Here is a 14936-nt window from a genome sequence, read left to right on the forward strand (position 1 = left end):
GGTCATTGATGAAGCATCTGAAGATGGTTGGGCTGAGGACACTGCCCTTAGGAACTCCTGCAGCGATGTCCTGGGGCTATAATGATTGACCTTCAACCACCACAACCATCTTCCTTTGTGCTAGGTATGACTCCAGCCAGTGGAGAGTTTTCCCCCCGATTCCCATTCACTTCAGTTTTACTAGGGTTCCTATATGGGTGACTGTTTTATGCCATGTGGCTTTATGAGATGTGATATGGTCACCAGGTTGCTGGGATGTCCCCCTCTCTCCATCTCCCACTGCCAGCATCTCTCCAACTTCTGAGCTCTCCAGAGCCCCCTCCTCTGCCGGTGTTAGTTGGGTGAAGACTGGGCTCTTTTCTCCTGCAAGGAGGGAAAGAAGAGAAGTTTGAGTGAGAGTGATGGAATGAGTGTAGGAAATGAATGAGTTGCATCTGCAGAGGGTTACTAAGAGGGAGTGGGGTGCCAATGCCAAATGGCCTCCTTCTGTGGTGTTACTTGCTATGATTGCATTAGGATGAGTGTGAGTGTGAGAGGTGGTTGGTCAGATGGGGATGTGAGTATGTACATAGAGAGAGAGGGAGGGATGGACGTGGAAGATATGTAGGTGTGAGGAATGATTTGCAGGAGTAGGTTTGGGAAGGCAAAGTGATGGGGATGTGGTGACAGGCATGTGAGATCATTGAATCATTTTCTGCACTGGATTCAGGTCCTCCTCACCAGATCTCTGCTGCTGACCTCCTCAGCTATATCCAGCCAGGCTCGTTTGATCTCTTTTGCCTTTCAGCAGGGAAGACGACCTCCCTGCGTGCTCTGACTGCCTCCACCAGAGTATGCAGGGATGCATCTGAAAATCGTGGGGCAGCCCCCTGCCTTTGGCTATCCATCATTGCTGCTTTATAAGAGGACTCAGGCCTTTGGATTTCAGGCTTCACCCTCCTCTGGCAACCTTCAAATGACTTGAGTGCAATGACCCTGAAGTGCGGTTTCAACAGAGTGCTGCGAGTTGGTTGAGTCACTTGGGTGAGTCAGGGAGGCTTAACTAGTTGCTAAAATCAAACTTTCGTTTGTTTCACATTTACTGTTTTTTTAATTTAAAATTTGAACATTTTACAGTGAATGACATTTACAGAGCTCAAGTCTCAGCTCTTTGTACAAAGTCACAAGCCCTCATGCCTACAAGGCAGGGGTCCCAGTCTCTACATGTTGGTGATGTGATCTCCAAGCTTCTTGGTCGTCTTCATTTGCTCATTCAGATAATGGGTCTCCAGGAATTCACACAGATGAAGGTCGGCGCTCCCAGTGGAGGGTTTGTGCAGATCTGACAGACTCTGGTTGACATTCTTCTCCATCTGCAGGGCTCTCTGCATCGCCGAGCGAAGCCTCTCACTCTGTCGACCGAACAAGTGGACTATAAAGAAGCTTAAAAACCCTAGATTAATTTTTAAAACTTATCAAATTAAATTAAAATCACCCCGGCCGGGGTGATGATGCACTCCAGTCCCCACGGCGCCCACCGGTCTCGGAAGGCCTCGAGCGTGCCGGCGGACACCGCGTGCTCCATCACTAGGGCCACCTGGGCGCGAACATAGCCGCGGAAGTGAAGCAGGCAATCGGGCCGAACGACCCCCTCGACCGCCCGCTGCCTAGACCTATTAATGGCCACTTTGGCCAGGCCCAGGAGCAGTCCTACGAGGAGGCACTCCGCCCGCCCTCTCCCCTCCACACCGGGTGGCCGTAGATCAGAAGCGTGGTACTGAAGTGCAGCCAAAAATTGAGGAGCAGCCCCTTCAAATACTGGAACAGGGGCTGCAACCTCTCACATTCGATATAGATATGGAACACGGACTCCTCTAAGCCACAAAAATGGCAAGCTGCCTGGGAGTCCGTGAACTTACTTAAAATCTTATTCCACGGGACTGCTCCGTGCAGCACCCTCCAGGCCAAGTCCCCAATAGATAAAGGGAGGACTCCCGCATAGAGAGCCCCCCATTGGGGACCTCCGCCTCCGCCGGACGGCAAGATGGCAGGCCAAGGCGTGTCCAGTCGGCAGGCGAAGATGACAAAGTAGAGAGTGTGCAGGAGCAGCCCATACAGGAAACCCCTCTGCACAGAACTAAAAGGCACGGAGGGCATTTCCCCGAGATGGCTCAAGTTGTGAGGCGCCGGTTCCCGAGGGGGGTTTCGGGGCCGCGCGCCGATGAGAAATTCCGTCCAAACGGGGGTCAGTTCGAACGGGATCGCTCCACATGCCTGAGCCTCCTCGATACACCTAGTGGAGTCGAGGCCCAGTGCCACTTTCAGCATCTCGATGGAATCGGCTGTGCGCCGGATGCTGGCCCAGGAGAGGCGCCGCGCCAACTCCTCCGGCGCCATCCAGCCCGCTCCTCCACCATCGAGCAGGTCCCCGGCCCTGATCACCTTGCCAGGCACAGCCCTGCTCACCACCAGCCACCCAACTCAGCGGTTGCGGAGGTGCAGATACCTGAGCAGCGGCTCCCGAAGGAGAGCCGCCACTCCTGACGGAGGAGAACTGCGCCTGGAGGCGACGCTGTTCCAGACCCATAGCAGTTCCTGGTAGAAGATAGGCAGCTCCCGCAGGTAGGCACGCATCTGGCCTAATTCCACAAACAGGAGCTGCGTGTCATAGTTGAGGCCGTGCAGCTGGCGGATGAAAAACGTCGCCAGCGCACACCATCGAGGAGGATTCTCCACGTACAGGTATCTCTGCAGGGTACAAAGATGGAAAGTCGCCGCCCGGGTGCGTAGGCACACCAGTGCCTGATCGCCCTCCCTAAGCGGGAGACTCAGAACCGTGGCAGAGACCCAGTGCTTCCTTTTTCCCAGAAGAAGTCGATGAGCTTCTTCTGCATCTTGGCGACAAACGCAGGGGGTGGGATCAAAGTGTCCAACCGGTACCACAACATGGCGGCCACCAGCTGGTTTATAACCAGCGCTCGACCCCTGTAGGACAACAGTCGGAGCAGTCCTGTCCAGCGTCCTAGGCGAGCGGTGACTTTGGCCTCCAGCTCTCGCCAGTTCGCTGGCCAGGAGTCCTCGGCAGGGCTAAGGTAGGCTCCCAAGTAGAGGAGGTGCGTGGTGCTCCAGGTGAAGGGCCTGAACTACTCCGGCAGGGAGTCCACCCGCCACTGGCCCACCAGGAGTCCAGAACATTTCTCCCAGTTGATCCTGGCAGAGGATGCGTCCGAGTAAATCTGCTGGCATTCTCGCATCCTCCACAGGTCGACGGGATCCGTGACCATGAGGAGCACGTCATCAGCGTAAGCCGAGAGGACGACCTCCACGCCCGCCCCTTGCAGAGCCAATCGAGTCAACCTCTTCCGTAAGAGGTGCAGGAAAGGCTCCAAGCAGATGGCATATAACTGACCGGACATGGGGCATCCCTGATGCATCCCCCTCCCGAAGCGAAGGGGTGCCGTCAATAACCCGTTAACTGATCCAGGGAAAGGAAGGCAACCGACAGACCAGCCCTCTGGAAATGGTGGACCAGGTCCCGGACCAGATGGATATTATCGTGGATGGTCCGGCCCGGGACAGTGTAGGATTGGTCGGGGTGGACCATGTGGGCCAGCACAGTGCCAAGGCGAGCAGGCTTAGTCCTGGCAAAAATTTTGTAGTCCGAGCTGAGGATGGAGACCAGGCGCCAGTTCTTAAGAAGGTGGAGATCGCCCTCCTTAGGCAGCAGGACAATGACCGCCCTGCGCCAAGAGAGTGGCATCTCCCCGGTCGCCAGACTTTCCCCCAGGACCCGCGCGTAGTCGCACCCCAGGACGTTGCAGAACGCCCTGTGGAACTCCACAGTCAGCCCGTCCAGCCCCGGGGACTTTCCCCTCGAGAGCTGTCCGAGGGCGTCGGTCAGCTCCGCCAAGCTTAGTGGAGCGTCGAAATTTTCAGCGCCCTCCGGGCCGACCTTCGGGAGCTCCTCCCACAAAACTCTGCGCGCAACCTTGCTGGACGGATCCGGAGAGAACAGAGCCCCGTAATCGGTCCGGGTCTCAGTGCTAATCCCCTCCGGATCCGAGACCAGAGATTCGTCGTCGGCCAGCAGCCCCAAGAGCTGCTTACGGACCCCCCATCTTTTTTCCAGTGAGTAGAAGAAGGGGGAGCCACGGTCCAGGTCCCGAAGGATCTGGATCTGCGACCTAACGTATGCGCCTCAGGACCCGCTGAGCTGCAGGTCCTTCAGCGAGCCCTTCTTCTCTTCGTACACCTTGCGCATGCGGGCCGGGTCCTCGACGACCTGACCGAGACGGGATTCCAGGTCGAACACCTCCTTCTCCAACCACCCAACCCGGGCCTCCCGCCTCTTGATCGACCCCCTCGCATACTCCTGACAGAAGAGATGGACGTGAGCCTTGCCCACGTCCCACCATAGCCTCAAGGAGGGGAACCCCCCCCCCTCCAGCTTCCTTCTCCAGTCGGCCCAGAACCGACGAAACGAATCCTGGAACCACTCGTCCTCCAGCAGCAAGTTGTTAAAATGCCAGTACGCGGACCCCATCCCGCGCGCGCGCAACGGAGCAAGCTCTGCCCACACCAGGTGGTGGTCTGCGCACGGCACCGGCCACAGGGAAGCCGCCGGAACACAGGAGATGTATGCCCGGGAAATGTAAAGGCGGTCAATTCTGGACCTTCCTCCCCCAGACCCCACGAAAGTGAAGGCGCTGGAGTCGGGATGGAGATTTCGCCAGACATCCACCAAGTCGAAGGACCCGACCAGGTCCCTCAACTTCTCCATCGCCGCGCTGGTGACCCGAACGGTCCTTCGCCTTGAGGGTGCAGTTAAAATCCCCCCCGAGGATGACGCACTCGCTGACGTCGATGGAGCCCAGAAGAGCGGACACTTCATCAAAGAAACGCGCTCACTGCACACCATCCTGGGGGGCATACACGTTCACCAGATGGAGCGGCATGCCCCCAGACAAAAAGTGACCTGGAGCAAGTGGCCCAGCACCTGCTCCTTGACCCCCAACATCTCCGGCTGAAAATGTGGGGCCAGCAAGATAGCCACCCCGCTGGACTTACTGGAGAGGTGACTCATGCAGACCCCTCCTTGCCACTCCAGGAGCCACGTGGCCTCGTCTCCCGGAACGGTGCGGGTTTCTTGCAGGAAGCACACCGCATACCCCCTGTCCCAGAGGACCGAGAAGTTATTAAATCTACGGTGTTCCTCTCTGCTGCCGCTGATGTTGAGGCTGGCTATGGTTATTTTTAAGACAAGAGCATCGTGCAACCTCTACCTAAACCTAACGGGAGGAGGGAGCTCGGCCGCTAGTCGACCACCACTCCCTTTGCAACCCAGCGAGGAACTTCTGGATCCGACGGCGCTCGGCCGGGCTCCTGCCCTCATCCGTGCCCATGGTTTTGGCGACGGCACGGACGGAGTTGACGAGCAGGTAACGGTGGTCCTTCAGATGGCATTTCCGCTGGTAGTTCCACAGCCGCCCCCCTCCCCCCCCCCCCCGCGAGCAGGGCCTCTTCCCTGTCTCCGGGAGGCACAGACTGGACAGACTCATCTGTCGTTCCCTCCCGAGGGACAGGCGACTCCTGCTGGATGTCGATGGTGACGACAGTGGGGGGTTGCGCAGCACCCACGGCGGACGACAATTCCCCCCGCGAGGAGGAGCCTTGTCTCTTGTGGTCATACTCCTCATCCTCCAGGGGGTCATGCCTCCTTTTTGGCGTGGAGGGATCCGGAGGCTGTGAGACCTCCATAGCTAACGAGGCCTCCTCCTCCGTTCCTTCCCGTCGAGGGGGGTGTTCGGGTCCCTTGAGCCCCGGCCCGACCGCAGGTCTTGATTCATCCGCCTCGGCGGTTGCGGTTGCAGGCCTGGGCAGGAGACACCACCCCCCCGCACTCTCGAACCCTGCAGCTACCTCCGTGAGGTACACAGGCGTGATATCTGTTAACTCTTCGGTATCAGTGCGCTCACCGAGGGGACCCGCCCAAAGGTTTTTCCTCTTCTGCCACGACTTCCCCCCGTGCGGACGCTCTCTCCCACCCCCCCTCACCAGAGGCCATGATGGCGTTGCCCTCCGGCGTCGACCGCGCATCAGGTGCGGCGGACGCGCGGACAGAATCGGGGGAAGGAGCGGCGGCGGCACCAGCCTTGGCCGTCCTGATGTTGTGGCAGCCTTGGAGGCGGGGCAGTTCTTTCGTACATGCCCCACCTCCTTACAGGCTTGGCAGCGCACACTGTCCGACGTCCAAAAGACGCGGTAGGCAGCCCCCTCGTGGCAGATGATGAACACGCCCTCGGTTTCCTCCTCCCACGCAAGCTGAAGGAAGAGCTGGCGCCGGAAGGAGAAGACATGCCGGAGGCGAGCCTCCCAGCAGCCGAGCGGGATCGGCATGATCCCTGACCTCGCCCCCCCCAGTTGACGCAGGTGGGGGAGGAGGAGCTCACCCAAAACGAAGGGCGGGACGTTGGAGAGGACAATCTTCTGCACAGTGGCCTCAAGAGGGTCCACCAGCAGGAAAGTCCTGCCCATGGTAAGCCCCTTTGATACGGCCAGAGTCACCGCCCGCTCTGACCGCAGGAAGAACACAGCCTTGCCGTACATCTTCGAGGCCGCTACGATGGCCGAGGAGCCGACAACCCTGGCCATGGCTTTCACGCAGGCCTCAATAGACATGTCGGGGTGGGTGTCAGCCCTCACCCCGAGTTTTTTGGTTAGAAGACAGAACGGTGACGGGGCAGCAGAAGCAGCGGGATTAGCCATGGCCGTGGCCGCCACACCCGCGTACGACCTTACTGGCCCCATCACCGGCGAAGATGGGGTCGTCATCTCCGGGTTAATTTTTGAGGGACGACACCCACCCCCAGTCACAGGCCTAGTGGTGTTAAATGGCCTTGGTATGTGTGCTCTATGAGCAGAGGGTGCAGTATTATGCAGTGCACCCCTCCCCTAGTTGTCTTGATTGGAGAGGGGCATTCTCCCCTCTGCTCAAATGAGCAATAGATAATTGGAGAGGTGAGGTGGCGTTTTAAGAGGCAGGGAGAGAAACAGGGGTGGGAAGGAGGGAGGCCGCAGCAGCGGGGTCGCTACCCTCCGATGGTGGGTGGGTGGGTGGGTGGGTGATGGCAGGGGGGTGCACTCTCCTGGTGGAAAAAAAGACAAAGTCTTTGATGGTGGTCTCCTCTTCTGGTGGCGGGAGAAGATGTCTTCATCTGAGGATAGCTGGAGACGCCCAGGCACAGTCCCCCATCAGGTCTTAAGGATGTGTTTAAATGAGGACTTCACCTGGGCAGCTCCGGCTATCCCAGGCCAGGCAATGGGGGGGCTCCCAGGAGTGGTGTGTGCAGCTCCAGCTATCCCGGGCCAGGCAATGGGGGGCTCCCAGGAGTGGTGTGTGCAGCCCAGTTGTTGGCAAGGCTGCACACACTCACACGAACCCCTGCACGGTGTTCCGGCCTTTACTTCTTTCCACCCCCCCACCTACAATAACACAAAGTCTCTTATGGAGAGAGCACCAAAACCACCCACCTGTTGCTTGTAGATGGCTCTCCCTCCTTCCTCTCATGATTGAGGAGCCAGTTGGGTTAATGCTCCCCTTTGATTTTTCTCTCCTTCACTCTCCGTCCCCTCTCCAGGCACCTCTGTAGCACTCGCAGGTGCAGACGCTGGCACCTCCTCCTCCCAGAGAGAGAGACACACACACTCTCTCCCTCTCTCTTCAGCAGCAGCAGCAGATGTGGTCTCCCCTCTGTCTCTCCTCCTTCGCTTGGGCACACCACGAGAGAGAGAGAGAGAGAGACTCTCCTCTCCTCTCCTCTGGCACAGCAGCAGCAGCACAAAATTCCTCACTGTCTCTTGTTGCACATTTACTGTAATGTATATACCTTTAAGGGGGGAAATATCTTTTACAGCTCATGTATACTGCAGTACCGGCAGTGACCACACCTGTATATAGCACTGAGTAGTAATCTGTACAGATCAGTTCCAGTGTGAGCCACGTTGAAGTAAACACCTGTTGTACCGTTCTCCTGCAGTCTGTGTCTTATTATACACAGACACAACATTGGCGACAAGGCAAGTTCGAACCTACCTGCAACTCTGCATCACCTCCCGGGGATTCGTTCCTGGAGATCAGTGGATTGGAGGTCAAGACCAGAGACTCGGGCGTCGACCACGGGCAACCGCCCAGTCATCCAATCGAGACTCGAGAATTGCGGGGGAGGCTGTCGAGAGCCAGGCTTGGCTTTCCAGTCGAGGTGGACCAGCGAAACGGGCTGGCAACAGGTAGTGTGCAGACCCTTCCCAGACAGCGGCGGGCTAGATCCCGACCGAGCGGCACAGCAAAGGGCCGAGCAGCGTCGACGGGGGAGAGAGAGAGAGGGTAGAGCGCACAGGGTGCAGCCGGTGTCCAGGGGCCGAGCAGCGTCGAAGCGAGGGAGAGAGAGACGCGCAGAAACCAGCGAGGCGCCGCCATTGCCACGAGGACCGCCGAGAGCGGCGTTGGCAGCAATGCAGGAGAAGCGCGCGAAACCTACAGGGCGCTGCCATTGCCACGAGAACCGCCGGGAGCGGCGTTGGCAGCAGCAGGGGAGGAAGGAAAGCGCGGGAGACGCCATTTTAAGCCATTGGGAGATGCCATTTTAAGCCATTGGGAGACGCCATTTTAAACCACACCCAAAATACCGAAGAGTGGCAGTATCACCACATTTGGCAATGAAGTCGAAGATTGGACTACATATGTCGAACGAATAGAGGTATACTGCAAGGCAAATGAGGTGTCAGATGACAAGAAAGCATCGGTATTGTTAAATTTAAAGGGTGCAAAGACGTATGGTTTATTACGAAATCTCGTAACCCCAACGAAGCCAATGGAAAAGAGTTTTGAAAACATAGTAACGATACTACAGGAACATTTAAACCCCACACCGCTGCTGATAGCAGAAAGATTCAAGTTTCACAAACGGAACCAGCATAAGGATGAAAGCAATGCTGATTATTTAACAGAACTGCGCAAACTATCGAAACACTGCCAGTTTGGAGCGGGACTGGCAGATACCTTAAGGGACAAGTTTGTGTGTGGGCTTCAAAGTGAAGGAACCCAGAAACGGCTCTTATCTGAAAAGGACCTTACGCTGGAAAAGGCTTTCAGCATTGCGGTATCATATGAAGCAGCAGCACGGGGCACTGCAGAGATATAACAGAGACCACAAGAATATGGCACAAACGAAATGTCATATAGAACAGAGAAGTGCTATCGCTGCGGCAGAACAACACACGACCAGAATGATTGCTGGTTCAAAGACAAAGTGTGCAGACAGTGTGGAAAAGTAGGACACATAGCACGAGTCTGCAGGTCGGGAAAGAAAACCAGCAATAAGAAAACTACCAAAGAAAAGTACAAGAAGGTACATAAGATGACGGAGAATAGTTCAGACGAACAAAAGAGTGATAACGACTCCGAAAGCAGGGAACTGAGTTGTCTGAAACTACATAATGTGATCACAACGGAGGATCACCGAACCATTTGGGTCACTCTCAAGATAGCAGGAGTCCAGGTAAAGATGGAATTGGACACAGGACCAGCCCTAACAGTCATAAACCGACGGGACTACGAGCGGCTATTCTCACACATACCCTTGAGAGACACAAAAATTATTTTGAAGACGTACACGGGGCAAAAAGTCTACCCCGAAGGAAAAATAAGGGTGACCGTTATATATAACGGTAAGGAAACACCAAAACTAGACCTGTAGGTATTGCAAGATGGAGGACCACCATTACTGGGACGTGAATGGATCCGGAAAATACAACTGGATTGGCATTCCATACAGGCACTGACTGTGGCTGACAAAAAGGATGATGACGTCACACCTGGGCGACTGTCAAAGATCTTAACTGACGCGAAAGAAGTGTTCCAGCAAGGACTCGGAACACTAAAAGGCATGACAGCGACGATTAAAATTGAAGAAAACGCAAGCCCAAAATTTTTTAAAGCCAGACCTGTACCTTATGCGATCCGCCCAACCGTCGAAGCAGAGCTGGAGAGTCTGGAACGTTCAGGTGTACTAGCCAAGGTAGACTGGAACGAGTGGGCTACACCCATCGTCCCTGTGATGAAAAAGTCGTTGAGCAGCACGCCTGGGGAACCAAGGAAGGTTCGCATCTGTGGGGACTTTAAGGTAACAGTGAACCCGGTCCTTCACACCGTACAATATCCACTTCCGCGGATTGAAGATATTTTTGCCTCGCTATCTGGAGGGAAATGCTTCACTAAGATTGATCTGGCCCAGGCGTACCTGCAAATGGAGGTAGAAGAAGCATCAAAAAAATACCTCACAATCAACACCCATAAAGGTCTCTACCAATACAACCGGCTGGTATTCTGGGTAGCATCAGCTCCGGCTATTTGACAGAGGACAATGGAACAAGTCCTGCAAGGGATCCCAGGGACCCAGTGTTATTTGGACGACATCCTGGTCACGGGCGAAAATGACAGTGATCACCTTGCCAACCTGGAGCAGGTGCTCACTAGATTGCAGGAATATGGGCTCCGAGCTAACCGCCCCAAATGCGAGTTTTTTAGAAAACAGAACTCGTATTGTGGCCATGTTATCGATAAAGAGGGATTACATAAGTCACCAGGGAAGATTGAGGCAGTAGTCAAGGCTCCAGCACCGGAAAATGTGTCACAACTGAGGTCGTTCCTCGGGCTGGTAAACTACTACCATAAGTTCTTGCCAAATTTGTCTACAATACTACACCCACTGAACACCCTACTGCAAACTGGGGTGCCATGGAAGTGGAGTGACGAATGTAGACGAGCTTTCCAGAAGAGCAAAACACTAATCACATCGAAAGAGGTATTGGCCCATTACAACCCGGCATTACCAATTCGGTTGGCATGTGATGCGTCACCCTACGGCATTGGAACGGTGCTGTCGCACAAATTCTCGGACGGCTCAGAGAGGCCAATAGCCTTTGCGTCACGATCACTAACCTCAGCCGAGCGTAACTACGCCCAGATGGACAGGGATGCCCTCAGCCTAGTGTGGGGAGTGAAAAAGTTCAATCACTATCTGCACGGGCAGAAATTCACCTTGCTGACTGATCACCAGCCTCTTGTCTCCATTTTTAATCCGAAGAAGGGCGTTCCGGTGATGACTGCGCAACGACTACAAAGATGGTCACTTTTTCTAGGGGCGCACCACTATGAGATTGAATATAAGGGCACGAAACAACATGGAAATGCTGATGGGCTATCACGCCTGCCACTGCCTGCTGCGGAGGAAGCACCAGCAGTGGATCCTGTCGAAATATTCCATTCGACTACAGTTGAATACCTACCGGTAACTAACGCTTGTATTGAAAAGGAAACCCGAAATGACCCGACACTGTCTCTGGTATATGATTTGACGGTGAAGGGATGGCCAGCACATGGCGAACCAATGTTGCCAGCATTCTCGACAAGGAGAGAACAGCTGTCAGTGTGCCGGGGGACCTTGATGTGTGGATCCCGAGTGGTAATTCCACCCAAGTTAAGGGATAGAGTGCTCAATGAGCTTCATGAGGGTCATCTGGGAGGGGTAAAAATGAAAAGCCTAGCCAGGGCTTATGTGTGGTGGCCAGGAATCGATAAACAAATCGAGGACCTCACCAAGAGCTACTCAGGATGCCAGAAAGTCCAAAATGCACCACCACAGGCCCCTCTACACCCATGGGAGTGGCCCTCATCTCCATGGCAACGGGTGCATATTGATTTTGCTGGTCCATTCATGGACTCAATGTTTTTAATAGCCGTGGACGCGCACTCGAAATGGCCTGAGGTCATCAAAATGTCCTCCACCACCACGGAGAAAACTATTGCAGTCCTACGGACCATTTTTGCCAGGAATGGCTTGCCAGAACAGATTTGCTCCGACAACGGACCACAGTTTGTGTCCGAAGAGTTCCGGAGGTTCTTGAAAAAGAATGGGGTAAGGCATTACACATCTGCCCCGTATCATCCAGCCACAAATGGATTGGCTGAGAGGTTCGTACAAACCTTTATGAAGGCAATAAAGACTAGGTACAATGACAACATTCCGCTGCAGCACAAGGTGGACAATTTCCTGTTCGCCTACCGGAATGCAACACATGCAGTCACCAACCAGGCCCCAGCCATGATGTTCTTTAACCGAAGGTTAAGATCTCGCCTGGATTTGCTCAGACCAAACGTACGAAGAGATGTTGAGAATAAGCAATTCCAGCACATCCATGAGAAGCCAACAAGGAGCTTCAATGTAGGGCAACCAGTCTTGGCCCGTGACTACCGAACAGAAAAATGGCAGCCAGGAACGATATGCACACGGCAGGGCCCACTAATGTACACAGTGGACGTTGGGGAGAGCATCGTGAGACGTCATGCTGACCAGATCCTAGAGTCACAGGAACAATTCAACCGCATGCCTCGCCCATACGTACCTGGTGATGAACCCGATGTACAGGTCGCATCTACCCAAGAAACAGTAGCATCGGAAGCTGATGAACCAACCAATGACAGGGTGCCAGAATCGCCTCCGCACCAAGAGCAAGACACTCGGGAAAGGCGCTATCCAGAAAGGATCAGGAAGCCTCCCCAAAGACTGAATATATAAATAGACTATTTTCAGCTAATGTTGCATGTTAAAAGTGTTAATTGTAATTAGTTTGATATTTAATTGTTAAATGAGTGTTATGGTACTGTTAATCTAAAAGGGGAGGAATTGTAATGTATATACCTTTAAGGGGGGAACTATCTTTTACAGCTCATGTATACTGCAGTACTGGCAGTGACCACACCTGTATAAAGCACTGAGTAGTAATCTGTACAGATCAGTTCCAGTGTGAGCCACGTTGAAGTAAACACCTGTTGTACCGTTCTCCTGCAGTCTGTGTCTTATTATACACAGACACAACATTTACTGTTTCTTTTTATTGTTGTACAACAGTACTTATACAACTCATCAATTACATATTAAATCCATTACATTCATTGACCACAATAAGAAAAAAAAAATAAAGCCCTGAGAACAGCTTTATGGTTAACAATATAAATGCAATGATAAATTTTACAAATCAATCAGTAATATTTACAGTACAAACTACCACTATTTCAATAAACCAAGAAAAAACCCGTATCACACCAGTCCTACTGACATCGTTCACCCATTCAATCGTTCAATCATCCGCTCGTTCGTTCGCTCGCTCGAGCGTAAGTTCCATCATGCGTGTATGCGTGTCATTTGTGTCTACGTGCGTGCATGCGTGCGTTCGTTAATCCGTTCGTTCATTCGTTCGGTCGAACGTAAGTTCCATTGTGCGTGCATGTGTGCGTGCGTATCATTTGTGTCTACAAGCGTGCGTTCACTCGAGCGTGCGTTCGATCCAGAACCCAGCCGTCGAAGTACTCATAAATTTCTTACCAATATAATTTATTTTATCTTTTTTTTCTCCTTTCTTTTAATTTTCCCCTGTTAACTTATTTTTCTCCCTTTTATAAAACATACCATTTACTGGGCAATAATCTCAAAGTAAATTCCACAGAGACACTAATTAATACCACAATGTACAAAGTCCCATAGCCTTATCAGAAATCAATTAAAGCTTCAAGTAGACTGCTTTCAACCAGAAAACCAGAAACTTCTTCAACAAAACAAGTGAATACCAGCTCTACACAAGTCCTATTGGCAATCTAATAACTCCTCGTTTTCACTTGATGTTGTCTAACCATGTAATGTCATAATCCTTGTCCACGGTCTTCAGCTTTTCCACGGAAAAGAAGCCAATCACTTTCTCAATCCCGTAAAAAGACCGAATATTCAAATTTTCTTCTACTTGCTGTTATTGCTCACAGGACCCAACCATCAAAATACTCATTATTCCTTGCCGATATTACTTTGTTTTGTCTTTTATCTTCCTTTTATTTTCCCTTTTTTTTCCACTTTTATTCCGTTCTCTTTTCCCATCTTATGGCCGCTCATGCGCCATGCTACAGATGGAAACAGTCTGTCTTTCCTCCACCAAAATGGCGGCACAAACCCGATCCCATCACCGAAACAAAGCCTCACAGCTGCCACCAGATGGAGCACAGGCGGGGCCGCTGGAACTCATTCGGGCCCGAGACCGTTCTTCAACCTTAGAAACCGTACAACATGCTCACCCACAGCATCTCCCGACTCCACTTCTGCCGACCAGCCGCTCTGCCCTGGGGCCTAGGGTCCTCCGTGCTGAGCCTCCTGCCTAGGACACTCTCCTCTGGGTCTTCCACCCTGGGCCTTCTACACTGGGCCCTCCGCACTGGCATTCCCCACGAGCAGCCGGGGTGTGGAGCAGCCCGTTCACACAGCACCGAACAGAGCTGAGCTGCTGAGATCTCGCAGCCTGTGTGTCTAATGTTTAAAATCTAAATTTCTCAACTTTAAGCAGGGTTATAAAGTGATATACAAGGCCTACAATTCAGAGCAGCTGAAGGCAGTTAATTAGGGAAACTAGATTAAGCTGGTTTTCCTGTCACTGGGCTCAGGAAGTCTCCCTTGTTTCAGGGCCTATAAAACAGGCTTTGAAGTACGATTTTGCATTGAGTGCAGTTTCAACACAGTGCTGCGAGTTGGGTGAGCCTGAGTTAGGTGAGGAGTGGAAGGAGGAGCTCCCTTGCTTTGCCTTTGTTTTTCCTAACATTTCACCCTGTGGGAAGAGGCCGGTGTCGCGAGCAGCAGGAGAGTAGTGAGTATTAAACTCACGTTCGCGTGCTTTTTCTCAAAGGCCAGTCAATCTCGCAGACTGGCGGCGGTGTTCCAGAGCCACGCCATGATTCAAAAAGTGACACAGGCAACAGGAAGCAGCTGATTGGGTGTGTATGGCCAGGTCAGTATTGATACTACTCTATCGTTTGACAGTTAAGGTTAATAGTTTATAAAGTTTAGAAGTTCTTAATTTTT

The sequence above is a fragment of the Somniosus microcephalus genome, chromosome 10 (genome assembly GCF_052327205.1).
Source record: "Somniosus microcephalus isolate GS21.2 chromosome 10, FLI_Smic_1.0, whole genome shotgun sequence".
NCBI lineage: Eukaryota > Metazoa > Chordata > Chondrichthyes > Squaliformes > Somniosidae > Somniosus > Somniosus microcephalus.